Source organism: Melospiza melodia, chromosome 15, assembly GCF_035770615.1.
Source record: "Melospiza melodia melodia isolate bMelMel2 chromosome 15, bMelMel2.pri, whole genome shotgun sequence".
NCBI lineage: Eukaryota > Metazoa > Chordata > Aves > Passeriformes > Passerellidae > Melospiza > Melospiza melodia.
Window position 1 is genome coordinate 20,909,959 of NC_086208.1, and position 16,065 is coordinate 20,926,023.

General features: G+C 48.9%; 2 long non-coding RNA genes across 2 annotated transcripts; both read left to right on the forward strand.

Annotated features, from left to right (window-relative positions):
- The first annotated feature begins 8,957 nt into the window (after nt 1-8,957).
- LOC134425046 (uncharacterized) lies at nt 8,958-10,222 on the forward strand. Its single transcript, XR_010029581.1, has 5 exons — nt 8,958-9,591; nt 9,687-9,730; nt 9,832-9,875; nt 9,957-9,997; nt 10,079-10,222. It is a non-coding gene; the product is annotated as an uncharacterized LOC134425046 (long non-coding RNA).
- A 36-nt stretch (nt 10,223-10,258) lies between these two features.
- Nucleotides 10,259-11,739, forward strand: LOC134425047 (uncharacterized). The gene is made up of 2 exons (XR_010029582.1): nt 10,259-11,576; nt 11,688-11,739. It is a non-coding gene; the product is annotated as an uncharacterized LOC134425047 (long non-coding RNA).
- Nucleotides 11,740-16,065: the final 4,326 nt, after the last annotated feature.

Consider the following 16,065-nt stretch of genomic DNA (forward strand, 5'->3'; position numbering starts at 1 on the left):
TTTGTTTATTTGAGGGCCCCTCCCCCCAAGGCTGTTCAGAAGCCTAGCAGAGGCATTGCCATGTCTTACAGCACACAAGATCCTCCACTGCACTCACAGGAATGCCATTTAACTTTGCCTTTCTCTAACCCAGGTGCCACTCCTATGGAAGGCCACATCCTTGGAATCAGGATGAAGCTGGAGCCTGAGGGAGCCAGGCACGCTCAGGAAAGGGCAAGTAGCTGCCTTGGTGGGATTTGGCCTACGTAACTCTGGACTCACACTTTGGTTTTGGTTTTCTTTATTGTAGCTGACCAAGAGGCTCATAGGCGCTCACGAGGCCCTCTGAGGCAGACTCATTTCAGGTGCAACGTGGATCCACATCGCCGATCATCCAAAAGATAAGTTGGGGGCCACGGCCTGGAGATGAGAGAATAGTGGGTTGGTAGTTCTTGGGGCAGATTCAGAAATTAGCAAAGGGAAAAGCATTCTTCTCCAAGGGCGTCTTAGGACAGCTAAAGGGCGAGGCTCTACTTTTGATGGCAGCTTTCAGGCGGGCAGTGCAGAACAGCTCCGGTGTCTGTCTGGTGTTGTCTCGTGTGTCGTGTTCCCTGGTGTGTCTTTGGGGTCCCTTTTTCCCTCTTCCCTCGAGGCCCTCACCACAAACATGATGTGTCGTGTTTCATGTCCCCCTGTTTGTCACGTTCTGTGTCACGGGTATGTGCACACATTTGTGCCGGAGCTGTTCTGCCCTGCCGCATGGCCTGCTGCAGTAGGACAAGGCTTGGGGAGTTGGAATTTGTAATGTGGGGTGTACTTGGGCTCTGGATGCTATTCCTAGGTTGGCGTAAGGTGTTTGCAGCTTGTGAGTTATCCTGGTGGTGTTTGACATATGTTCTAACTTTCTTTCAGGTGCATTCCATGTGTGGCAGAGGGTCAGGGTTAGGCGGTGCCGGGCCTTCTTAGGAGCGCGGTGAGTAGCAGAGTGGTGGGGTTTTGGCCGATGTGGTGCCAAGATCAGGCACTGATGTTTGGTTCTCTTTAATCTAGCTGTCTGAGGGACACCAGCCCGGTGCCAGCAGGACCTTCCCAGGTGACGAGGCGGCCTTTCTTTGCACCTGACACAGACTGGCATCCCCAGATGCCTGAGAGATAAGTGGAGGGCTGTGACCCACAGAGGGGATGAATGTGGGTTGCTGGTTTGGGAATTACTGGGAGGGGTTTTTGAGTCCAATTTTGGGGGAGGGGGGTGTTCATGAAGTGGCCCCTTAGGCCCCATAAAAGCCACGTCTCACTTTTGATCCCAGTGCTGAGGTGTGCAGGGCAGAGCAGTCCCGGTGTGTCTCGTGTCACTTGTCTGTTGTGCATTATGTGTTGTTTGTGTATGCCATGTCTTTATCTTAGGGGGGCCTGCCAGAAACCCTGGCATCATCGTTAGCATCTGTGACCTCTGAATTCTCTGGTCTGGCACCCAGGCCACAGAACTTTTTACTCAGAGCTCAGACAGGCATCAGACTCTCTTTTCTCTTTGGAAGCATCCAGTCAGGTGTCTTGTCAGGTCTTGTTCTGAGCTGTAGGGACAGCTATGCCCCACCTGGATCCGTTATGGTGGATTAGGACTTGTAATATTACGAGGTTAAGTAGAGGGTTTTGACAGTAGGATTCCTAGGCATCGATCTTTGCAGGTATTGGAATAAATCCTTCAGTTAGCATCTTCTTCCTCCAGGGTTCTCTGAGCCTCATCAGCTCACCATCGGTCTCAGCTCGGTCATCTCCTTTTGCATTCTCTCAGTCCTTGCAGCCATTTTCCTTGCCAAGAGATTTCTGTTCCTGTTGTGTCCCCGTTGTCTGTCCTGTCCTGTCCTGTCTGTCCTGTGTCACGGGTGTCTGCACACATTTGTGCCGGGGCTGCTCTGCCCTGCCGCATAGCCTGGTGAAATAGGAGAAGTCTCGGAGACTTGGAATTTGTAATGTGGGGTGTAGTTGGACTCTAGATGGGATTTGTAGATGGACACATCATATCTGGAGCTCATCAGTTATCCTGCAACAGTGTGACTCTTGTCCTAACTTTTTTTTCAGATTGAGATGGATTAAATCTGTGCCAGAGGGCCCCGTCCCGGGTGAGGGGATTGCCCCGAGCAGGTGAGGCCCATTTGTCTCTGCAGCAGAAGTGTGTATGGTGACTGTGTTACAGCTCTGTTCTTTGTCTTTCTTTTTAGGAAATCAATCTGGATGCCAGCAGTCAAGGTGGGCAGCGGGGAGGAGTGGTTGTTATTGCTCAGCTCTCAAGCACAACAATTTTTCAGCAGATTCATCATGTCACAAGACGGATCTGCCCAGTGTCAAGGACGATGTTTGAGATTGAGGCTTCAGGTGAGTTGAGGATGGTGACTGGGAGAGGGAGGGTGAGTAGGTATCCAGTTTAGGAGTTCTTGGGAGGGGGTTTGCAGGCAGCAGGGTGAGAAAGGGTTTTTATTTGTTTGTTTGAGGGCTCCCCCACAAGGCTGTTCAGCAGCCTAGCAGAGGCATTCCCATGTCTTGCAGCACACAAGGTCCTCCACTGCACTCACAGGAATGCCATTTAACTTTGCCTTTCTCTTACCCAGGTACCACCCCTAATGAAGGCCACAGCCTTGGAATCAGGATGAAGCTGGAGCCTGAGGGAGCCAGGCACACTCAGGAAAGGGCAAGTAGCTGACTTGCAGGGATTTGGCCCACATAACTCTGGACTCACACTTTGGTTTTGGTTTTCTTTATTGCAGCTGACCGAGAGGCTCACAGGCCGTCACAGAGCCTTCCGAGGCAGACTCATTTCAGGTGCAGCGTGGATTCACATCACCAATCATCCAAAAGATAAGTCGGGGGCCACGGCCTGGAGATGGGAGTGTATCAGGTTGGGGGTTCTTGTGCCAGATTTAAAAATTGGCTGTGGGAAAAGCAATCTTCTCCAAGGGCGTCTTAGGACAGCTAAAGGGCGAGGCTCTACTTTGGATGGCAGCTTTCAGGCGGGCAGTGCAGAACAGCTCTGGTCTGTCTGGTGTTGTCTCGTGTGCTGTGTTACCTGGTGTGTCTTTGGGGTCCCTTTTTCCCTCTTCCCTCGAGGCCCTCACCACAAGCATGATGTGTCGTGTTTCATGTCCCCCTGTTTGTCACGTTCTGTGTCACGGGTGTCTGCGGGTATTTGTGCCGGAGCTGTTCTGCCCTGCCCATGGCCTGCTGCAGTAGGACAAGCCTTGGGGAGTTGAAATTTGTAATGTGGGCTGTACTTGGGCTCTAGATGCTATTCCTAGGTTGGCATAAGGTGTTTGCAGCTTGTGAGTTACCCTGGTGGTGTTTGACATATGTTGTAAGTTTCTTTCAGGTGCAGATGCATTCCATGTGTGGCAGAGGGTCAGGGTTAGGAGGTGCCGGGCCTTCTTAGGAGCGCGGTGAGTAGCAGAGTGGTGGGGTTGTGGCCGATGCGGTGCCAAGGTCAGGCACTGATGTTTGGTTCTCTTTAATGTAGCTGTCTGAGAGACACCGGCCCGGTGCCAGCAGGACCTTCCCAGCTGACGAGGTGGCCTTTCTTTGCACCTGACAGGGACCAGCATCCCCAGATGTCTGAGAGATAAGTAGAGGGCTGTGACCCACAGAGGGGATGAAGGCATGGTGCTGGTTTGGGAATGACCGGGATGCGTTTTTGAGTCCAATTTGGAGGTGGGGGGTGTTCATGAAGTGGCCCCTTAGGCCCCATAAAAGCCAAGTCTCACTTTTGATCCCAGTGCTGAGGTGTGCAGGGCAGAGCAGTCCCGGGGTGTCTCGTGTCACTTGTCTGTTGTGCATTATGTGTTGTTTGTGTATCCCATGTCTTTTACCTTAGGGGGGCCTGTCAGAAACCTTGGCATCCTTGTTAGCATCTGTGATCACTGCATTCCTTGGCCTGGCACTCGGGCCACAGAACTTTTGACTGGGGAGCTCAGACAGGCATCAGACTCTCTTCTCTCTTTGGAAGCATCCAGTCAGGTGTCTTGTCAGGTCTTGTTCTGAGCTGTACGGACAGCTATGCCCCACCTGGATCCATTATGGTGGATTAGGACTTGTAAGAATGTGAGGGCAGGCAGAGGATTCCGACCATAGGATTCCTAGGCATCGATCTTTGCTGTTCTTGGAATAAATCCTTCAGTTAGCATCTTCTTCCTCCAGGGTTCTCTGAGCCTCATCAGCTGACCGTCAGTTTGAACTCAGTCATCTCCTTTTGCGTTCTCTAAGTCCTTGCTGCCATTTTCCTTGCCAAGAGATTTCTGTTCCTGTTGTGTCCCTGTTGTCTGTCCTGTCCTGTCTGTCCTGTGTCACGGGTGTCAGCACACATTTTTGCCGGGGCTGCTCTGCCCTGCCGCACAGCCTGGTGCAATAGGAGAAGTCCTGGGGACTTGGAATTTGTAATGTGGGGTGTAGTTGGACTCTAGATGGGATTTGTAGATGGACACATCATATCTGGAGCTCTTCAGTTATCCTGCAACAGTGTGACTCTTGTCCTAACTTTTTTTCCAGAATCAGATGGATTAAATCTTTGCCAGGGGGCCCCATCCCGGGTGAGGGGATTGCCCCGAGCAGGTGAGGCCCCATTTGTCTCTGCAGCAGAAGTGTGTATGGTGACTGTGTTACAGCTCTGTTCTTTGTCTTTCTTTTTAGGAAATAAATCTGGATTCCAGCAGCCAAGGTGGGCAGCGGAGAGAAGTGGTTGTTATTGCTCAGCTCTGAAGCACAACAATTTTTCAGCAGATTGATCGTGTCACAAGAGGGATCTGCCCAGTGTCAAGGATGATGTTTGAGATTGAGGCTTCAGGTGAGTTGAGGATTGTGACTGGGAGAGGGAGGGTGTTCAGGTATCCAGTTAGGAGTTCTTGGGAGGGGGTTTGCAGGCAGCAGGGTGAGAAAGGGTGTTGATTTGAGGGGCCCTCCCGCCACAAGGCTGTTCAGAAGCCTAGCAGAGGCATTGCCATGTCTTAGAGCACACAAGGTCATCCACTGCACTCACAGCAATGCCATTTAACTTTGCCTTTCTCTTACCCAGGTGCCACTCCTAAGGAAGGCCGCAGTCTTGGAATCAGGATGAAGCTGGAGCCTGAGGGAGCCAGGCACGCTCAGGAAAGGGCAAGTAGCTGCCTTGGTGGGATTTGGCCCACATAACTCTGGACTCACACTTTGGTTTTGGTTTTCTTTATTGTAGCTGACTGAGAGGCTAACAGGCCATCAGAGAGCCTTCCGAGGCAGACTCATTTCAGGTGCAGCGTGGATTCCCATCGCCTATCATCCAAAAGATAAGTTTGGGGCCACGGCCTGGAGATGGGAGTGTATCAGGTTGGGAGTTCTTGTGCCAGAATTAAAAATTGCCTGTGGGAAAAGCATTCTTCTCCAAGGGCCTCTTAGGACAGGTAAAGGGAGAGGCTCTACTTTTGATGGCAGATGTCAGGCGGGCAGTGCAGAACAGCTCTGGTCTGTCTGGTGTTGTCTCGTGTGCTGTGTTACCTGGTGTGTCTTTGGGGTCCCTTTTGCCTTCTCCCCTCGAGGCCCTCACCACAAGCATGATGTGTCGTGTTTCTTGTCCCCCCTGTTTGTCACGTTCCGTTTCACGGGTGTGTGCTCACATTTGTGCCGGAGCTGTTCTGCCCTGCCGCATGGCCTGCTGCAGTAGGACAAACCATAGGGAGTTGAAATTTGTAATGTGGGCTGTACTTGGGCTCTAGATGCTATTCCTAGATTGACATAAGGTGTTTGCAGCTTGTGAGTTACCCTGGTGGTGTTTGACATATGTTCTAACTTTCTTTCAGGTGCAGATGCATTCCATGTGTGGCAGAGGGTCAGGGTTAGGAGGTGCCGGGCCTTCTTAGGAGCGCGGTGAGTAGCAGAGTGGTGGGGTTTTGGCCGATGCAGTGCCAAGGTCAGGCCCTGATGTTTGGTTCTCTTTAATCTAGCTTTCTGAGAGACCCCAGCCCGGTGACAGCAGGACCTTCCCAGGTGACGAGGTGGCCTTTCTTTGCACCTGACAGGGACCAGCATCCCCAGATGTCTGAGAGATAAGTAGAGGGCTGTGACCCACAGTGGGGATGAAGGCATGGTGCTGGTTTGGGAATGACTGGGAGGGGTTTTTGAGTTCAATTTTGGGGGGGGGGGTAGTGTGTTCATGAAGTGGCCCCTTAGGCCCCATAAAAGCCAAGTCTCACTTTTGATCCCAGTGCTGAGGTGTGCAGGGCAGAGCAGTCCCGGTGTGTCTCGTGTCCTTTGTCTGTTGTGCATTATGTGTTGTTTGTGTATCCCATGTCTTTTACCTTAGGGGGGCCTGTCAGAAACCTTGGCATCCTTGTTAGCATCTGTGATCACTGCATTCCTTGGCCTGGCACCTGGGCCAGTGAACTTTTGACTGGGGAGCTCAGACAGGCATCAGACTCTCTTCTGTCTTTGGAAGCATCCAGTCAGGTGTCTTGTCAGGTCTTGTTCTGAGCTGTACGGACAGCTATGCCCCACCTGGATCCATTATGGTGGATTAGGACTTGTGAAAAATGTGAGGGCAGGCAGAGGATTCTGACCATAGGATTCCTAGGCATCGATCTTTGCTGTTCTTGGAATAAATCCTTCAGTTAGCATCTTCTTCCTCCAGGGTTCTCTGAGCCTCATCAGCTCACCATCGGTCTCAGCTCGGTCATCTCCTTTTGCGTTCTCTCAGTCCTTGCAGCCATTTTCCTTGCCGAGAGATTTCTGTTCCTGTTGTGTCCCCGTTGTCTGTCCTGTCTTGTCTGTCCTGTGTCACGGGTGTCTGCACACATTTGTGCCGGGGCTGCTCTGCCCTGCGGCATAGCCAGCTGCGATAGGAGAAGTCCTGGGGACTTGGAATGTGTAATGCGGGGTGTAGTTGGACTGTAGGTGGGATTTGTAGATGGACACATCATATCTGGAGCTCCTCAGTTATCCTGCAACAGTTTGACTCTTGTCCTACCTTTTTTTTCAGATTCAGATGGATTAAATCTGTGCCAGAGGGCCCCGTCCCGGATGAGGGGATTGCCCCGAGCAGGTGAGGCCCCATTTGTCTCTGCAGCAGAAGTGTGTATGGTGACTGTGTTACAGCTCTGTTCTTTGTCTTTCTTTTTAGGAAGTCAATCTGGATGCCAGCAGTCAAGGTGGGCAGGGGAGAGAAGTGGTTGTTATTGCTCAGCTCTGAAGCACAACCATTTTTCAGGAGATTCATCATGTCACAAGAGGGATCTGCCCAGTGTCAAGGATGATGTTTGAGATTGAGGCTTCAGGTGAGTTGAGGATTGTGACTGGGAGAGGGAGGGTGTTCAGGTATGCAGTTAGGAGTTCTTGGGAGGGGGTTTGCAGGCAGCAGGGTGAGAAAGGGTGTTTTTGTTTATTTGAGGGCCCCTCCCCCCAAGGCTGTTCAGAAGCCTAGCAGAGGCATTGCCATGTCTTACAGCACACAAGGTCATCCACTGCACTCACAGGAATGCCATTTAACTTTGCCTTTCTCTAACCCAGGTGCCACTCCAATGGAAGGCCACATCCTTGGAATCAGGATGAAGCTGGAGCCTGAGGGAGCCAGGCACGCTCAGGAAAGGGCAAGTAGCTGCCTTGCTGGGATTTGGCCCACATAAGTCTGAACTCATACTTTGGTTTTGGTTTTCTTTATTGTAGCTGACTGGGAGGCTAACAGGCCATCACAGAGCCCTCCGAGGCAGAATCATTTCAGGTGCAGCGTGGATTCCCCTCACCAATCATCCAAAAGATAAGTCGGGGGCCATGGCCTGGCGATGGGAGTGTAGCAGGTTGGGAGTTCTTGGGGCAGAGTTAAAAACCAGCAGAGGGAAAAGCATTCTTCTCCAAGGGCCTGTTAGGACAGCTAAAGGGAGAGGCTCTTCTTTTGATGGCAGCTTTCAGGCGGGCAGTGCAGAACAGCTCCGGTCTGTGTCCTGTTGTCTGGTGTGCTGTGTTCCCTAGTGTGTCTTTGGGGTCCCTTTTGCCCTCTTCCCTCGATGCCCTCACCACAAGCATGATGTGTTGTGTTTGGTGTCCCCCTGTTTGTCACGTTCTGTGTCACGGGTGTCTGCAGGTATTTGTGCCGGAGCTGTTCTGCCCTGCTGCATGGCGTGCTTCAGTAGGACAAACCCTGGGGAGTTGAAATTTGTAATGTGGGCTGTACTTGGGCTCTAGGTGCTATTCCTAGGTTTACATAAGGTGTTTCCAGCTTGAAAGTTAAAGTTATTGTGGAGGTGTGTGACATATGTTCTAACTTTCTTTCAGGTGTGGATGCATTGCATCCATGGCAGAGGGTCAGGGTTAGGAGGTGCTGGGCATTCCTAGGAGCATAGTGAGTAGCAGAGTGGTGGGGTTTTGGCCGATGCGGTGCCAAGGTCAGGCACTGATGTTTGGTTCTCTTTAATCTAGCTGTCTGAGGGACACCAGCCCGGTGCCAGCAGGACCTTCCCAGGTGACGAGGTGGCCTTTCTTTGCACCTGACACAGGCATCCCCTGATGTCTGAGAGATAAGCAGAGGGCTGCAACCCTCAGAGGGGATGAACGTGGGGTGCTTTTTCAGGACTCCCTGAGGTGGGGGTCTGAGTTGGCTCTGGCAATGAGGTTAGCCAAGATGTTGCCCCTTAGGCCCCATAAAAGCAAAGTCTCCCTTTTGGTCACAGTGCTGAGGTGCGCAGCATGGCAGAGCAGTCCCGGTGTGTCTCGTGTCACTTGTCTTTTGTGTATTGTGTGTTGCCTGGATATCTCATGTCTCTTATCTTAGCCCTGTGAGGGGCCTCTCAGAAACCTTTCCTAGCATCCGTGATCTCAGCGTTCCTCGCCCTGGCACCCATGCCATAGATCTTTTGACTTGGGAGCTCACACAGGCAGCAGAAATGCATCTCTCTTTAGAAGCGTCCAGTCAGATGTCTTGTCATGTCTTGTTCTGAGCTGTACGGACAACCGTGCTGCGCAATGATCATTATAGCAGAGTAGGACTTGTAAGGATGTGAGGTTAGGGAGAGGATTCTGACTGTAGGATTCTCGGGCATCCATCTTTGCAGTTTTTGGAATAAATCATTCTGTTTGCATCTTCTTCCTCCAGGGTTCTCTGAGCCTCATCAGCTCGCCATCAGCTTCAACTCTTCTTCTTTTGCATTCTCTCAGTCCTTGCAGCCATTTTCCTTGCTAAGAGATTTCCGTTCCTGTTGTGTCCCCAGTGTTTGTCACGTCTTGTCTGTCCTGTGTCACGGGTGTCTGCACACATTTGTGCTGGAGCTGCTGTTCTGCCCTGCTGCATATCCTGGTGCAATATGAGAAGTCTCAGGGACTTGGAATTTGTAATGTGTAGTTGGATTCTAGATGGGATTTGTAGATGGACACAGGATACGTGGAGCCCATAAGTTATCCTGCAGCCCTTTCACTTTCATCCTAACTTTCTTTTAGTTGCAGAAGGATAAATCCAGGGCAGAGCCCCCCATTCTGGGTGAGGGGATTCCCCTGTGAAGGTCAGTCACTGTTTGTCTCTGCAGAGGAAGCATAAATTGTGGCTGCTGCAGCTCTGCTCTTTGTCTTTATTTTTAGGAAGTCAAGGCAGAGAGCAGCTGTCAAGGCTGAGTGGGCAAGGTGAGCATTGAGTAGGGTACCGAAACAGTTGTTATTGCTGAGGTCTCAGTTTCTGGTGCAGCTCTAGGTACGTATTATTCCTCTTTTTATTTTAGATGGACTGCTTGCCATCTATCCTAGCCCAGCATGCCCATGCCAGGTGGGTTCAAGCTTAAGGTATCAGTGTAGCATACTTGTCAGGGTTGGGAGGTTGTGTTTTCACAGTATCTCAGCATGCTTTTCTGCTTTGTTTCTTTGCAGGTGCTGTCGCTGCCCTAGGCATGCCGGGGAAGAGAGGAGGGCAGGTGACTCGGAGTTTAGGCGGGCTGATTCCTAGGTGAGTGTTATGCAGCAGCATGCTAAGTGTGTACATTTTCTTTTTGCAGGTATCTTCCGGGCGGCCTCTGGAGTCAAATCAAGACTTGAGGTGAGCTGGGGCAGGGGTGCGAAGGAGTCCCGGGGATTACTGTTTTTGAGGGCAATAGTCACGTTTTCTGTTTTGCCTTAGGTACCCTGGGCAGGCTTGTAGCCACAGCTTGGAAGCGGCAGCACCGAAGCGCACACATTGAGAACGTCTCAACGTCCACGTCCGACCGAGGATGGATTTTGTCTGCTTGTCTTCCAAAAGCTAAGTGTCGGGGCCAGTGGTTGGGAGAAGGGGAAAAGCCTTTATTATCACAGGAGGCAATCTGATGTCAGCTTAGCAGAGAGGTCTGTAGTGGGACAGGCTCCCTGGAAGTAAAGGGAGAGGGTTTCTCCTCAGCCTCACCAGAGCCTTTGCCGGGCAGGGCAATTCCTACCCATCTCCACATTCTCGTGAACTTTGTGTCATCAGCCTTCTTCGACTTGACGTCGTCACGGCTCTTTCCCCCGTGGAGCTCGCCTTCAGGTCCGGAGCTGTAGCTGCAGTCACCTGGCAGTCCGCTTCCTTCTCTAGGCTTGCTGAGCCTCTCGAGCATCCTCCTAACTGCTTTGGCCCTAACTTCCTTTAATGAGTTGCATTTCATCATCACGTGCTGTTGTCATAGGGCTTCCTTTCCCTTGGCCTCATTGGCCTCTGGCTCGTCTTGTGCTAGGACTCTCGGGTCCCTAAAGGGAAAGTGCCAAGCAGTTGCAACTTGTCTCTGTGTTATGTCATCTGTGTCTATGTTATGGTGTGTGTGTCCATTGTCTTCCACGGCATAGGCCTTTGTTACATCTCAATGCTTTATCGGCTCTCTTCTGTGCCATGTTCTACTCACATTCCTTGCCGGATATCCCTTATTCCAGCATCTTTACATTTTTACTCTTTGAGACAGGAATGTCTCACAGGGACAAGATGTTCTCATCCATCTTCCTTCTCACTATCAGCTTTGGTAGTGCTTTTTTTTCTTGGACTTCTAGAGGGAGCATCTTACACCCTCCTCACGTGACTGCAGTAGTTCTATAGGTTCCATCTTCTCAAAGGGTACAGGGCTCAATAAGTAATCTTCCAGAGAGTTTTCTTAAGTCGTGGTTTATATTGTATGTTCCTATGTTGGCTTATATTGTATGTACTTACATACAGTATAAGTACGTACAGTATAAGCCAGCATAGGTACATGCAATGTAAGTGCATTGCCTTATATTGTCTGTACTTACACTGCATGTAAGCATGTCGCCTTATATTGTGTGTACTTACACTCTGTGTACACTTGCACTGTATGCGTCAGCTTACATTGTGTGTAGACTGTACCACTTATGATCGGAGCTGCCCTGCCCTGGCACATAGTCACAGTTAGGTAGAACAGTTATAACAACTTTACTGTTCATCTGTCTTTTGTGGGATTTTGGGTAGAAAATTCATCAGTCCAGAGTGGGGACAAGTCCTAGCTGTCAGATAGCCACTTGTTGACCCTTCCTGTTGTCTCACAGGTCCCCGAGGCTGCTGATTTCCCCAGGATCTGCCATTTAGCTCAAGGAGCGGCAGCCAGAAGATGTGTCAAAGCACCTTCTTCAGCATCTCAGGGAAGGGCCACAGTGAGCGTGTAAGAAGGAGTGTGTGTGAGAGCACGTGGCTGTGTCTGTCTGCTCGTCTCTGCGTGTGTGAGCGCATGCTGACTGGATTTAACCTTGTGTATATGACTTTTGCTTTTCAGGTTTTGCAACTCATTGTTAAATTGAGAATAAAAAATCCCCAGCTGCCTTCCACCCTGGCTGTTTTTTTTTTTGGTCCCGGCCAAGTAAAAACCCAGAAAAATACTCCAAGATAGGCTAGAAAAGGCCCAAAAAACCCAGTAAAAAAACCCAAGACGGGCAAGAAAAACCCAGAAAAAAGCAGAAAAAACCCCAAAATGGGCAACAAAGAAACCCCACAAAAATCCAGGAAAAAAACTGCAAGATGGGGAAGAAAAAAATCAAGAAAAAACCCAGAACAATCCCAGGGAAAAAATCTCAAGAGGGGCAAGAGCAAACCCGGGAAAAAAAGCTAAAAAACCCAAGATGGGCAAGAAAAGCCCAGAAAAAACCCAGAAAAAAAAAAAAAAAAAAAAAAAAAACAGGAAAAAGAAACCGGAAGAACTCCGAAGGTGGGCAAGGAAAACCCAGAAAAAACCAAGGAAAAAAACCAAACATGGGCGAGAATACCCAGAAAAAAACCCCAAGATGGGCAAGAAAAAACGCAGAAAACACCCACAGAAAACCAGGAAAAAACCTCAAGATGGGCAAGAAGAATCCCAAAAAACCCCCACAAGATGGACCAGGAAAAACCAGGAAAAATAAACCAGGAAAAAAAAACGGAAAAAAAATCCCAAGATGGGCAAGGAAAAACCCAGAAAGAAACCAAGAACAAAAACCCCAGACTGGCAGGAAAAAAACGCAAAAAAAAAAAACCAAGATGGGCAAGGAGAAGATCCTCAAAAAACCCAGAAAAATCACAGAAAATCCCCCCAAGATGGGCAAGAAAAGAAGCAAGATGGACCAGAAAAAAACCTGAAAAAGCCAAGAAAAAAAAAAAGGAAAAAAACCACCAAGATGGGCAAGAAAAAACCCAGAAAAAAACCCAGAAAAAAAAATTCAAGATGGGCAAGAATAAACCTGGAAAAAACCCCGCAAGACTGGCAAAAAAACCCAGGAAAAACTCCAAACTGGGCAAGAAAAAAAACTGTCGTAAAAGATGCCGTAAAGCACGACTGTCGTAAAAGGTGCCGTAAAGCGCGACTGTCGTAAAGACTGCCGTAAAGCGCGACTGTCGTAAAAGGTGCCGTAAAGCGCGACTGTCGTAAAAGGTGCCGTAAAGCGCGACTGTCGTAAAAGGTGCCGTAAAGCGCGACTGTCGTAAAGACTGCCGTAAAGCGCGACTGTCGTAAAGACTGCCGTAAAGCGCGACTGTCGTAAAGACTGCCGTAAAGGGCGACTGTCGTAAAAGGTGCCGTAAAGCGCGACTGTCGTAAAAGGTGCCGTAAAGCGCGACTGTCGTAAAGACTGCCGTAAAGGGCGACTGTCGTAAAAGGTGCCGTAAAGCGCGACTGTCGTAAAGACTGCCGTAAAGGGCGACTGTCGTAAAAGGTGCCGTAAAGCGCGACTGTCGTAAAAGGTGCCGTAAAGCGCGACTGTCGTAAAGACTGCCGTAAAGCGCGACTGTCGTAAAAGGTGTCGTAAAGCGCGACTCTCGTAAAGACTGCCGTAAAGCGCGACTGTCGTGAAGACTGCCGTAAAGGGCGACTGTCGTAAAAGGTGCCGTAAAGCGCGACTGTCGTAAATACGGCTGTAAAGCGCGACTGTCGTAAAGCGCGACTGTTGTAAAATGTGCCGTAAAGCGCGACTGTTGTAAAATGTGCCGTAAAGCGCGACTGTCGTAAAATGTGCCGTAAAGCGCGACTGTCGTAAAAGGTGCAGTAAAGCGCGACTGTCGTAAAAGGTGTCGTAAAGCGCGACTGTCGTAAAAGGTGCCGAAAGCGTTACTGTGCGAATTGTTCCGAAGAGCCGAACTTAAATGAGTTTCGACTAAGAGCCGAACCAAGCTGAACCAAGCCGAGTTTCATTAAACAGAACTCAACGTCGCCGCACCGCTGTGCCTGCAGTGCGCCTGTGCAGACAGCAGGGAGCGCTGTATAAAGTAAGTATGAAATATCAACTATCTATAAGAAGGAATAAACGCTCTATGTCACGTGCAGCAGTAGAAAATTTCAGGTTCCCAGGAAATAAATAGTTTTCTTTAAATCATTTTCATTTTGGAGTTTTTTTAATCCCAGATAGCCTGAAAGTTTCTACTGCTGCTTTTTTATTCTAAAGCTAGAAATGAAAACCAAGATTAGAAATACAGGGAAAGAAAAAAAGAAAACAAGGAAAGGAACTGAAAGGAAGAAAGAAGGAAGGAAGACAGACAAAAAAAACCAAAAACAAGGAGGGCAAGGAGAAACCTAGGGGGAAAAAAAAGAAAAAGAAAAGAAAAAAAAAAACAACAAAAAACAAACCCACAGAAGAAAACCAAGATGGGCAAGAAAAATCCCTGAAAACAGACCAGAGAAAAACCCCAAGATGGGCAAGAAACAAAATCACAACAAAAAACCAAGATGGGGAAGGAAAAAAAAAAAAAAAAACAAACTGAAAAAAAAAACCCAAGGGGGGCAAGGAAAAACCAGAATAAACACCAAAATGGGCAAGAAGAAACGAAGAAAAAACCCCAAGAAATGCCAGAAAAAAATCAAGGAAAAAGGGAGTAAAAGCCCCAAGAAACAAGGCAAGAAAGAGAGGCAATAAAGGGCACAAAAACTCAAGACAAAAAAAAACAAAAACAAGACATGCCAGAAAAAGGTACGAAAATGGTTCTGCCAGGTGCGATCAAGGTGAGCGGGTTCAGATTCAGGTCCAGGAGATGAACAAGTGTCAGATTAGCTTGGGGCACTGCTGAGCAACGCAGCTGTGACAGGATTTATGTTTAAATACAGTTTAAATGAATTGGGGATTGTTTGGCTTTTATTGGGGTATGGGCTGGAGATTTCATAAAAAATATAAAACTAGAAATGCAAATATATCAGATATATGTCGATATCAATAAATATTTAATATATATTTATATAAGTAAAAGAAATATATTGTGTCAAAAGAATGTATCTATTATTATATAAAAAGGTATTCTCTCCAATATATATAATATCTATAAATATAACAAATGAAAATTACAAATATAGATGTGAATAGAATTATGACAAACAAAATTATTTTTAAACTTTTAAATGTGTTTTAAAGAAAGGGGTGTCTTAGCTTTTTATGTCATTAGAGGCAGGGGTTTTATTTTAAATAATATAAGTACTATAGAAATGTAAATCGACATACAGAAATATATCTTTATATCTCTATATATTTATTATATAATACCAAACTATGAATAGAAATAGAAATAGAAATCTATGTAAGTAACATGAAGAGATGCAATATATAATATAATTTTTATTATACAGTAATATAAATTCTAAATATACATGTGAATATAAATATGAAAAATATATGATGGGGGCTCGGAGCAGCCCAGGTGTGAGTGTGAGGATGATGGGGGCTGGGAGCAGCCCAGGTATGAGCTGTTAGGATGATGGGGGCTCAGAGCAGCCCAGGTGTGAGTGTGAGGATGATGAGGGGGCGGCTCCTGCCGGGGCGAGGCTGTTTTAGGGGGAGGCTTTGCCTCAGCTCCCTTTTGCATGGAGTTGCTGAGTGGAGGGGTTTATGGGCCGCTCCCGGCACTGTCTCATGGAAGGACTGCGAGAGCTTCTCACAGGGTCGGGGGGAACACCTGGATGCCTCCCAGACCCAAGCTGCCACCTCACCTGAGACGAGCTCGTTTGAGAGTCCCAAGCAGCTCCATCAATCTGCAACAAGGAACCTGGGGGGCTGAGTTTTGCTTACCTGGGCAAAGGGTCAGCATTAGTTTTAGAGAGCCGGTGGCCCGGAGTGGCTGTCTGTGTGACTTCTGATATTCTGCCTTGCACAGGATGCCTCCTAGATGTAAGCTGCCACCTCAGCCAAATCGAGCTCATTTGAGAGTCCCAAGTACCACCAGCAATCTGCAACAAGGAACCTGGGCGGCTGAGTTTTGCTTACCTGAGAAAAGGGACAGGACTAGTGTTCAGGAGCCTGTGGCCCGGAGTGGCCAGCCGTCTGCCTGCTGAAATTCTGCATTGCGCAGTATGCCTCCCAGACCCAAGCTGCCAGCACTGGAGAGTCAGGCTGCTTTGAGGGCCCCCAAATGTGTCCAGCAATCTGCCATCAGGAACCTGAGCTGGTGAGTTACACTTACCTGTATAAAGGGCAGCATTGGTGTTGAGGACTCAGGGGCCCTTAGTGACCGGCTGTCTGCTGAAATTCTGCATTGCGCAGGCTGCCTTTCAGAGCCAAGCTGCCACCTCAGCCGAGTCGAGCTCGTTTGAGAGTCCCAAGCGCCTCCACCAATCTGCAACTAGGAACATGGGGGGCTGAGGTTTTCTTACCTGGGTAAGGGGCAGCATTAGTTTTCAGGAACCTGCGGCCTGGAGTGGCCGGCTG